The sequence below is a fragment of the Microtus ochrogaster genome, unplaced genomic scaffold (assembly GCF_000317375.1).
Source record: "Microtus ochrogaster isolate Prairie Vole_2 unplaced genomic scaffold, MicOch1.0 UNK38, whole genome shotgun sequence".
Lineage (NCBI taxonomy): Eukaryota > Metazoa > Chordata > Mammalia > Rodentia > Cricetidae > Microtus > Microtus ochrogaster.
This window is the reverse complement of record NW_004949136.1, coordinates 2058855-2068610: the sequence shown is the minus strand read 5'-3', so window position 1 is coordinate 2068610 and position 9756 is coordinate 2058855. Positions and strand designations below refer to the sequence as shown.

The window sequence follows — 9756 nt, the reverse complement described above, 5'->3', positions numbered from 1 at the left end:
GATGATGCCTCTGAGTGGCAGGCAGAAGCACAGCCCCGGTGACCTAAGCACCTCCCACTAGGACCTTGCCTCCTAAGGGCTGACAGCACTTCCCCGTGCTGGCACTGCAGGGGCTAAGGATTTACTTATGGACAATGCATTATAGCCAGACTGTAGCATCATCTTAGTCAGGACCAGGTAGATAGTCCCTCCTGTCACACCTGCTCTGGGGGCAGGTTTGCTGGTAGCCACCCTTTGCTGAGGTCATGGTAGGAACAGCTCTTTGTAGAAATCATAGGTCTGACTTTTTCCCCTTGAGGGCTGAGGACCTCCCTCTCCTAGGAACCCATTCTAAGCCCCCTTGTACCAAGACCAACATCTGGGAGCCAGCCCCAGGTAGCACAGCGTTACCTCACACAGTTACTACTTTGGATCATGTTACTCATTTTCAGCCCCTGGAAATTTCCATTACCCTTTTGCAAGCTTGGCCCTGCCCAGAAAGATACACTTCATATTTTACCTGGCCTTTCTATGTTCGTTCTCCTCTAAAGAGAAGTGTTCTCTGGCCATCCTGATTGATACACTCTTAGGGAAGGCACTCTCCTGGTTTTAAAAGTCATGCGGACATCCACACTGCTATCAAAACACAATGTGCAGGTCTTAACCTGTGTGTGCCAAGAGCGCCGGGTGCAAGCAGGAGACCCTGACTCTTGTACGCTATTTCAGCCACCTTGATCCTCTCCAGAGGTTTTCACGATGTGAGTGCTGGGGCCCATCTGCTGACAGGGCTAGAGAAACCTGCGTGGTCCCAGGGCCTCCAATGCTCTGTGTCTGAAGAGAGATGCTGGGGTCCCAGATAGTGAGTGGCAGAGGCGGCTTCTGTTGGGATGCAGAGGGTGGATGTTCAGAGGCCAGACCCAAAGCACAGCAGAGAGACTGCCCAGGACAGCCAGACCAAGGGAGTGGTGAGGAGGAGCTGCCCTGGGAGTGGACAGGTACAACTGACCCCAGAAGTCCCTGCTTCCAAGTTGGAAGTGATTGCGAGGACTGGAGGGACAATACCCAGGGAAGCCTGCAATAATATGGAAGGACCGTGTCTTATCTCGTGGAAGTCATAATCCAGCAGAGCACCAGGGTCCGAGTGAATACATCCTCCTTGTACTTCATGGGTATTCAGAGCATCAGGAATTCCCAGTCACTCACAGACACCCTGTCTTAGTCAGTGTTCTACGGCTGTGAAGGGACACCATGACCACAATGCTTATAAAAGAGTTTTATAATGTAAGTATAATTAATTATTTATAATTAGTAATCAATTAATTATAATTAATTAATCATAAATTAATTTGGGATTGTTTGCAGTTTCAGAGGTGCAACCCATTATTCAGAGGTGGGAGGCACTGCAGCAGGCAGACATGGTGCTGGAGAAGGAGCTAACAGTTCTACATCTGGATCCAGGCAGCAGGAAGAGAGAGACTCTGGGCCTGACTTGAAGTTCTGAAACCTCAAATCTCACTTCCAGTGACACACTTCCTCCAACAAGACCACGCCTCCTAGTCCTTCTCAAGTAGTGCTACTCTCTGATGACTAAGTATTAAAACATAGGAACCTAGAGGGACGATTCTTATTCAAACCACCACAGTTCACTCCCTGGCCCCCAAGGGCTTGGAGCCAGATCATAATGCTAAATGCATTCAGCCCAACTTCAGAAGTCTCCAGAGTCTAGCAGAGTCTCAACATGGTTTCAGAGTTCAAAGTTTCTTCTGAATCTCTCTTAACTGTAATTTCCTGTCAAATCAAAATCAAAAATGTAGGTCACATACTTTCAACATACAATGGCTCTGAATATATATTATCATTCCAAAAGGGGGCGTAGTGAGGAAATACTGGACCAAAACAAGACTTAGAACCAGCTGGGTGAACTCCCACCTCTGCATCTCCATGTCTGACGCCAAAGGGCTCTTCAGATCTCCAATTCCTCTCAGCTCTGTTGACAGCAGAGAAGCTGCTCTCTTGGCCTGGTTCCACACCCTGTTAGCAGCTCTCCTTGGCCTGTGTCCCATGGCTCTGGCATCCCCAACATCTTGGGATTTCCGAGGTAATCCAGGCTTCAACTTCATGGCTTCATGCAATGGCCTCTCTAGGCCTCTGTGCAGGGACACCTCTGACATATGCCTGGTCTAAGTGGCTTTCCTTAGCTGCAGAGAGAGAATCTATAACTCCTTGTACCCTTGACTCTAGAGCTAGAACCACACAGCTGAAGTTGCCAAATTTTGCCACTTGCTGGGGCTGGAACATGGCCCCCTTAATCAGTTACAGCTGCCTCAGCTTTCTGTTGTTGATGTTTTCTTTCATTGCTGAAGCTTTTCTTCCTTGTCACAAGTTGGAAGCTCAGTAGGGTGGGGTCTTGCCCTGAAGTGACCACTAAATCTGTATTAGAGTTCTCTAGAGTAACAGAACTTGTAGAATGAATCTCTATATATAAAAAGGGGATTTTTAAGAATGACTTACAGGCTGTGGTTCAGATAGTCCAACAATAGCTGCCTATGAGCACAGGTCCAAAATCCAGTGGTTGTTCAGTCCACAGGCTGGATGTCTCAGTTGGTCTTCAGTATACACCTGAATCCCACAGAATTCGGCCAGAGCGCCAGAGGAGGAATGGACAGCTGGAGAGGAGAACAAGTCGGCAAAGAGCGAAAGCTTCCCCCTTCCAAGTCCTTACACAGGTTTCCAAGAGAAGGTGGAGCCCCAGTTAGAAGTGGATCTCCCCCCTCCCCGGAAAGATCTGGACTAGACGTGGGTCTTCCCTCCAACTGGGGTTCTAGTTAACGTCAGATGAAGTCAAGTTGACCACTGAGGTTGGCCATCGCATACCATTGTTCTTTTATCCAGCCCTGAATGTTAGATGCTGGGTGTCCAGTTTCACTTCCTGCTTTTCCCTGTCCCTGGACCTCTACTGAGTCATTTCTCAGCTCTGAGCTTAGAGAGCTTCAGGTCCCAGGGACAGGGTCTTGCTGAGATATAACTGCTAGGTGGGTTGGTAGGCGCTGGTACCGGAAGGATGAGTCCTCTCCATTCTAAAGGCTACCATCAGCGTCATTTCCAGCAAGCCTATCCCTAGACATGGAGCTCACTGTGTGTTAGACTTCGGGTGTTAGTTAAACCCTTTCATCTCGGAGGCACCCGTTCCCTCTTCTTTGAGGGGTCTGATGAGCATCCCAGAGCTACCACAGTGAAGATTCATGGTTGGTTTTTTATCACCATGGAGTCCCTGTCATTAATTACGACTGTTTATTCTGACAGTTCATTTTTGATGGAAATTTGTGCCGACAGGAAGGGGCTGCTGGCGTGTCTTCTCTCAGACCTGAAGACACAAAGGCCAGAGTGGGAGAGAAACCTTACGGTCTCATGCACAACAGAAGCAAATGTCTGTCCATTTGTCTGTGTATCTGTACCTCAGTAGCCAGTCAGGTATTGGCTGTGCCCTTCCTGGGGTACATAACTTCCCAAGCGGAACAGTAGCTCTCAGTGGACAAGAGGTGGAAACCATAAGCCATGGGCTCAACAGGAGATGAAGTCATTGGTCCGGGAAGAGCCCTGGCTGGGGCCCCAAGAACATCCACAATTGCCTGTCCCTTGTCTGAAGGATACGGAGAGCTCATATTCATGTTACCAGGGATCCTTGGCTCCTGGAAACGCGCTACCAGGGTGTGTGCTGATCTAGAGCCCACCGCTGAAGCTGGCCCCACTGCTTGTGCTCCCGCACCACCGAGTGTTGTGGTTTGAAGGTGAAATATCTCTAGGAGGCTTATGTATTTGAACAGCTGGCCCACCGTCGGTGCTGCCATTTTAGAAGGTTCTGGAACTTTTAGGATTTGGAGCCTGTTGGAGGAAGCAGGTCGTTTGGGGTGCACCTGGAGATTTTGCAATGCAGTTCCCACTGCCCGTTGGCTCTGTGCTTCCTCACTGCGGGTGCAATCCGCTGCCTCCTGCTCCTGCCTCTTTCTGTGCCTGTCTCATCGAGATCCATGGCAACTCCCTAAACTGTCAGCCAAGCAAGCCTGCCACAAGATACCGTCGCAATGTATTTTGTCCCAGCAACAACACAAGGAAACAATATGCCTAGCTACTCTCATGCCACGCTCCTGGCTGGCTGGACCAGTGAGAAGCCCGAGTCCTCGTCATCGTACCTCAGCAAGGCACATCAGAGCACTGAGTATCGAGAGCTGCCTGAGGAGTCACATGACACAGGGATTTCCCCTTCCTGCTTTGCAGCAACAGTTCAGTTCCACCTTGGTGACCGAGGTCAACAAACCCTACCAGGTTTGCTCCATCTGCACCTGCTGCTCTCCTGATGTAGGAGAGGCAATGATGACAAGATGGAGTGGTCCTCCTGTGGTCCTCAGATGAAGACCTGGCCACCGCATAGACACGGTGTTAGGGTAGGCAGATGCAGTCCCGCAGTGGGTCATTGGGGATGATGGTGATCATGGCCTGCATTCTATCCCACGCTCCACCCGCCTGGCTGATTCTGAACGTGGCTGTGAAAAGCCAGGGAGTCCATAGCCACACACCTGCAGCCACATTTTCTGCCACGTCCATCGTCTCTGTCGCGTTACCCAGAATATATGCCAGCCCAGGTCAGGAACCAGCATGGACCGAGCATCTAGGTGCCATCTCTGAGAGCTGGCGTTATGACACAGCAGGTCTGTGTGTGACGTGGGGAGGTGGGACATCCAGAGATGGGAGGAAGCTCCAGGCTGTGAACTTCGTGGGTTCGAATGCTGCCACCACACCTGCTTTAGTGATGAAGTTTGCCCAACCCTGAGGGGCTGAAGACAGACGCTAGGTCACCTATCCACTTGGCTTTTCCATTTCCCCAGACCACTTACATGCCCATTTTCCACCCCCTCTTTGACATTTTCCTCTCAGGCCTGGGCTACACATTAATCGTCATTGTGGCTCACGATCTGGTAGGTTTATAACCAGCATGATTACTCGAAGCTCTGACAACTGGGAATGTCTCTGGCTCCTGTCTGGGAGGTCTGGTTTGAGGAAGAAGAGAGTAGCAGCCTTGTTTTGGCTTGCACAGAAAGCCAAGCCAAGTCTGTAGTGCAATTGCCTTTCTTTCAGGAATCCATGGCGTGAGCAGTGGGAGAGAGATGGGTAGGACAGGGAGGGGCAATGGGGTTGAGGCCACCTGTCTGGGCAGTAGCATTGTACCCTCTGCATTGGCTTGAGCAGGTGAAGCTCAGATACACAGATGTCCCATGGTCCTAGGGGAGCTGGGTGACAAGCCAAACACTGCTCAGGAGGCATGGTCCCTGTGCTTTCTGAATCCAGGATCTCATGTAGGTGGGCTGGCCATGTGACTAGTTCTGACCAATAGAGTGTGAGCAGAAGCCTATGCACAGTCCTTCAGAGTGTTGAAGGATGTGACACTGGCTACCTTGGGTTCCAAGAGACTTCATGGAGACAAGCATGCAGGTGCAGGGTGCTGAGATGTGCCTGGGGTTGCAGAAGCCTTGAACTGGTCCCACACTTTCTATGTCCACATTCAGGGGACTGTTGGGAGTCTAGGCCAGCTGCTAGGTATCAGCCCTTAACTGCTCTCCTGGAGGACCCAACGGACTGGGCCAAAGAAATTGGTGACATGAGGCTGTAAGACATAACCCTTGTCCTCACAACCAATGGGTGAGCTTTGGAGCAGGGATCTTCATCCCCTCAGATGGAGCTGCCTCTGTCACATGACTCTAAGCTCAGCAGAACCGAGGTCTCTGCAAGTGGCAGGTCCTTGGGAGCTGGTGGGAGCCCCAAGCATCTCATTTTGAGCTCAATGCTTATTCTTCCAAATCCCGAGTCTGTTGTCCTTAAAACGCAGCTCTGGCTAAGGTATACTTTGCTGAGGACTTTCTCGGGGAGAGGCAGTGAAACGATTTTGCTTGTTGAGGTCTCTGTCACTCTAACACAGCACCCGCTGGCCTCCACACATCGCCAAAGCCCCTCCAAAGGCCTAGCCACCCAAGCTGGCACAGACTCTGGAGTGAGATGTTGCTTTTTGGGTAACTTAGGGTTCTGCGGATTATCTCAGATGTCAGGGTGAGAGGAGATGATGAATTCTGAAAGATGGGCTGGTGGCTGTGGCTTCATGTCCAGAGATGGAGACCACAGTGAAGACACCGTGAAGACATCTGAGCACCCAAGGGCCTCCCCAAATTCACCCAGAAGGGCAAAGAAGGGGGGGGGTTCTTCGTATAGACTGATATGTGTGCTCATTCCTTTGTCAGACAGTTGGCTCCGAGACTTAAGAGCTGGCGATGTTCTGAGAATCTGGTTGACAGAATGTCAGCTTCTGTGACCACTACAACAAGAGACCAGAGTGGAACAGCACGGAAACAAAGGTCACGCATCTTTTTTTGTGGACACAGTCCGTCCACCTGTGTGGTCACACCTTCCCCATCTCTCCTCTCTACTGAGGGTGCCAGAGGTAGTGTTGAGGCCCACCCTAATTCAGTATCCTTAACTTTTAGCTTACCTAGTAATAGCTGCCAAGACCCTGTTGATAACTAAATGTGTGCCTTGAGATTCCGAGTGTTACGAGTCTGTGTGCGTGCATTGGGGGGGGGAGTGGGTGCAGCCTGCTCCCCAAAACTCAGCCCGAGCCAGTCTTTGCCCGCACCACATCCAAGCTCAGTCTCTTGAGACCCAAGTCCATCCTTCCGGTCTGAGAAGACCAGACAAGAAGGAAGCAGGTGGCATTGGCGATCCCTCCTCCTATGGGTCTTGGCCAGCCTGGGCATACCTACCAGCCAGAGGGGCCGTGGGCCTGACTTTCACCCTTTGATCTCCATACTTAGAGAGCAGATCCTTCTGTAGTCCGGTGGTCACAGAAACTGGTACTCTGTCTATCGGAGTGTCTCAGCGCATCGCCACCTGGCACACTCTCCCCTCCTCCAGACCCCCACACAGAACTTGCTCATGGCGCAGCCAAGCATGGGCGAGAGTGTGTGGCTCTGCATCCAGCTTTCTGAACTTCCTTAGGGCCTCCCAGGCTGTGCCCAGTGGGCCAGGGTGCTCCATCTCCTCTTGGCAGGACTGGTTAGGCAGCAACCTCACCGTGGACATGGACAAAATCCTTCCACCTGGAGCTAAGACTCCACGGCCATGATAAATCTTTCCCCCTCGTCATGTCTGGCTTTCGGGATCACAGCCTGCTATTTGTAACATGAAAAATGTCGGTGTGCTGGCTGGAAGGGCCAGGCACATGGTAAGACAGTTAATGCTCCTACCTCAGCTTCAGACACAAAGCCTCCTCTTTCTGCAGCTGGAAATGGGTATGGCCCGTGAATGCAAAGAGCTCTTTCAACGTTGGATTTTAAATTATTTGAATTAAATCTGGAATCCTTCCGGGCCCTGAGCTCTCTTGGTTATTCATTACTAGCTAAGTGTAGAAGTCTGTTTGGCCTCTCCAGGGACTACCTGACTTCGAAGCCGCATCTGAAATGCTATAAACTATTTAAAACCCAAAGCCTGGCCATGTTTGATTGGAGGGAGCATGTTAACACGCGCTCCACGGAACTCTTTGGGGAAAGGACGGCTATCTCCGTGGGGCTCTCCTCTGGGTAATCACCGTAATACACTTGTAAACAGACCTCTTTTCCACGGAGACAGGGTGGTGCTTTCCCCTTATTTAGCAAACATTGATTTCTTTTTCTCTCTACTAGTGTCCTGCCTTGCCCGGAAATGAACAAAGCTTGCTCCCTCCTGTCAGAGACTCCGCAATTCTCCCACCCCTAGACCTTGCGGTAGTTACAAATGGGCACCAGCAGGGGGCGAAAAATTCTTTTTGTAGCTTAGAGGGTCAAGGCACACAGCTCCTCTGGGATTCAGCAGTTCTGTATTTCAGGCTACCCTAGCTGTCTTAAGTTTGGAAAGGGAGGGAAGGGAGGAATCCTGCAGGGAGAGCTGGGGCCAGGGATACAGGGACACCTTGAGCTGAAGACCCGCGGGGGAAGTCCCACAGATATAGGCCAGGCCAAGGAGGCAGTGGTGTCCTGAACTGAGGGCCTCTACAAACATAGCTGAGGCCAGGGGGGCAGGGATACTGAGCTGAGAAGGGAAGAGGACTTGTGTAGAGAGTGCTGGGTGCTGAGAGGAAAACCCTCCTCTGGGTTCGGTCATGACATTTTGACCAAGAACTGGGCAGCAGTAGCGGTAGCCGTTTACATGGTGAGACCGAGGAAGAAATCCTCAAGGACTGTCTAGGTGTTTCCCTGCCGAGTCGCTCTACTCAAGGGGCACGTACTCTGCAAAGCCATATGCATTTGTCTCCAGGGACACGGGGCCCAGAGAGTGGGCACTACGAATGGAGAATGGTGCGAGCTGATGACAGGGGAAGAAATGAGGGGTTCTGATTGGATGGTAGAGTCTGGGAGACCTGTGGTTCCACCTCTGTTGTGTAGCCCTGACCTCATAGTATGGGCTGAACTGACAGCTGGCTTTCACAAATGATGGGTGGGTCCCTTCAGAGATAAGGCAATGAAAACACTAGCTTCCATTTGAGTCTTGTCTGTCTGTCTGTCTCCCCTCTATCCCCAAGGTAAACCAGGTTCCGTTTGATGAAGCTGTCCAGTACAGTTCAAAATAGCAAGGGACAGGGTTCATGTGGGAGCTGAATTCACCCCATTGAGCCTTCAGGTGAGACCTTAGTGAGACCTTAGCTCAGCTGCAATTTAACCAGAAACCTCACAACTCTGGAGACTCCCAAACCTGCTACAGCCCATTTTAATACCATTTGGAAGACCTAAACACCAGTGTGGGTTTCCAGCCACACATGTCCGTGGGAAAGGTCCATGTCTGGTGGTGTTCATCCCGTTGAGAGAGAATAGAACCCCCACTCTGGCTCGTATACTTCTTTCAAAGTTCTGATAAATGACACACAAGCCACCCAAAAGCGCACAGGTGAGGCTAATTGCCCAGAGATCAAGCTCAGTATGGGAGTTCTTATGCAGAGGATGGGCCGGATGGGGGGAGGGGGCTGGAGTGCAGACAGCCAGCAGTGGAGCACCTTCCCTGAGGACGCTACAGGTATTCCTGAGCTCAGGCAGTGCGTGTAGGAGGTTGAGTAGCTTATACACGGGATTAGGTCACATGAGGACGAGTGACATGTAGCCAGGAAGGGACAGATGGCCTCAGACTGCTCTTCCAAGAACTGGGAAAGTCCCGATCTCCTTGGTCTACCCAAAGGCGCGTCCGTAGAGCCCCACAGGAACGGTGGACATGTGATAGGGAGGACAGGCTGACTGACTGCAGGTGGTGAGGGCTACCCATCCAGTTCCATGAGAAGGTGTGGTCTGGGTATCTTCTTTGATCCCACAGGGTGTGAGGGACATTGAAGTATGGAGGGTTATTGATGCTGGGCAGGCAGGAAGGGGAGCCCACAGACTCTGACTTTGAGCCAAAGCTCGAAAGAGGGAAATGGAGGTAAGAGGAGACACTGACTTCTGTTAGTGGGGAAGGAAGGAGGAATGAATGAGCAGAAAGATATATAGATGGGTCAACAGAAAGATGAATGGAGGAAAATAATGATGGAAGGAGGTAAAGAAACGAGAGAGAGAGAGGAAAGAGGGAAGGAAGGAGGAGGAGAGAAGGAAAGAAGGGTGAAGAGGGAGGGGTGTATGATATGTCTAAGTTGGTAGAAAGATGGATATTTGAATGAACATGTGGGAGAGTGAGTGAGTAGATATATGGATGGGTGGTGGGTGGGTGGATGGATGA

General features: G+C 51.1%; 1 pseudogene; it reads left to right on the top strand.

The window, feature by feature from the left end:
* Positions 1-7147, top strand: part of LOC101991152 — a 67334-nt pseudogene extending 60187 nt beyond the window's left edge.
* Positions 7148-9756: the final 2609 nt, after the last annotated feature.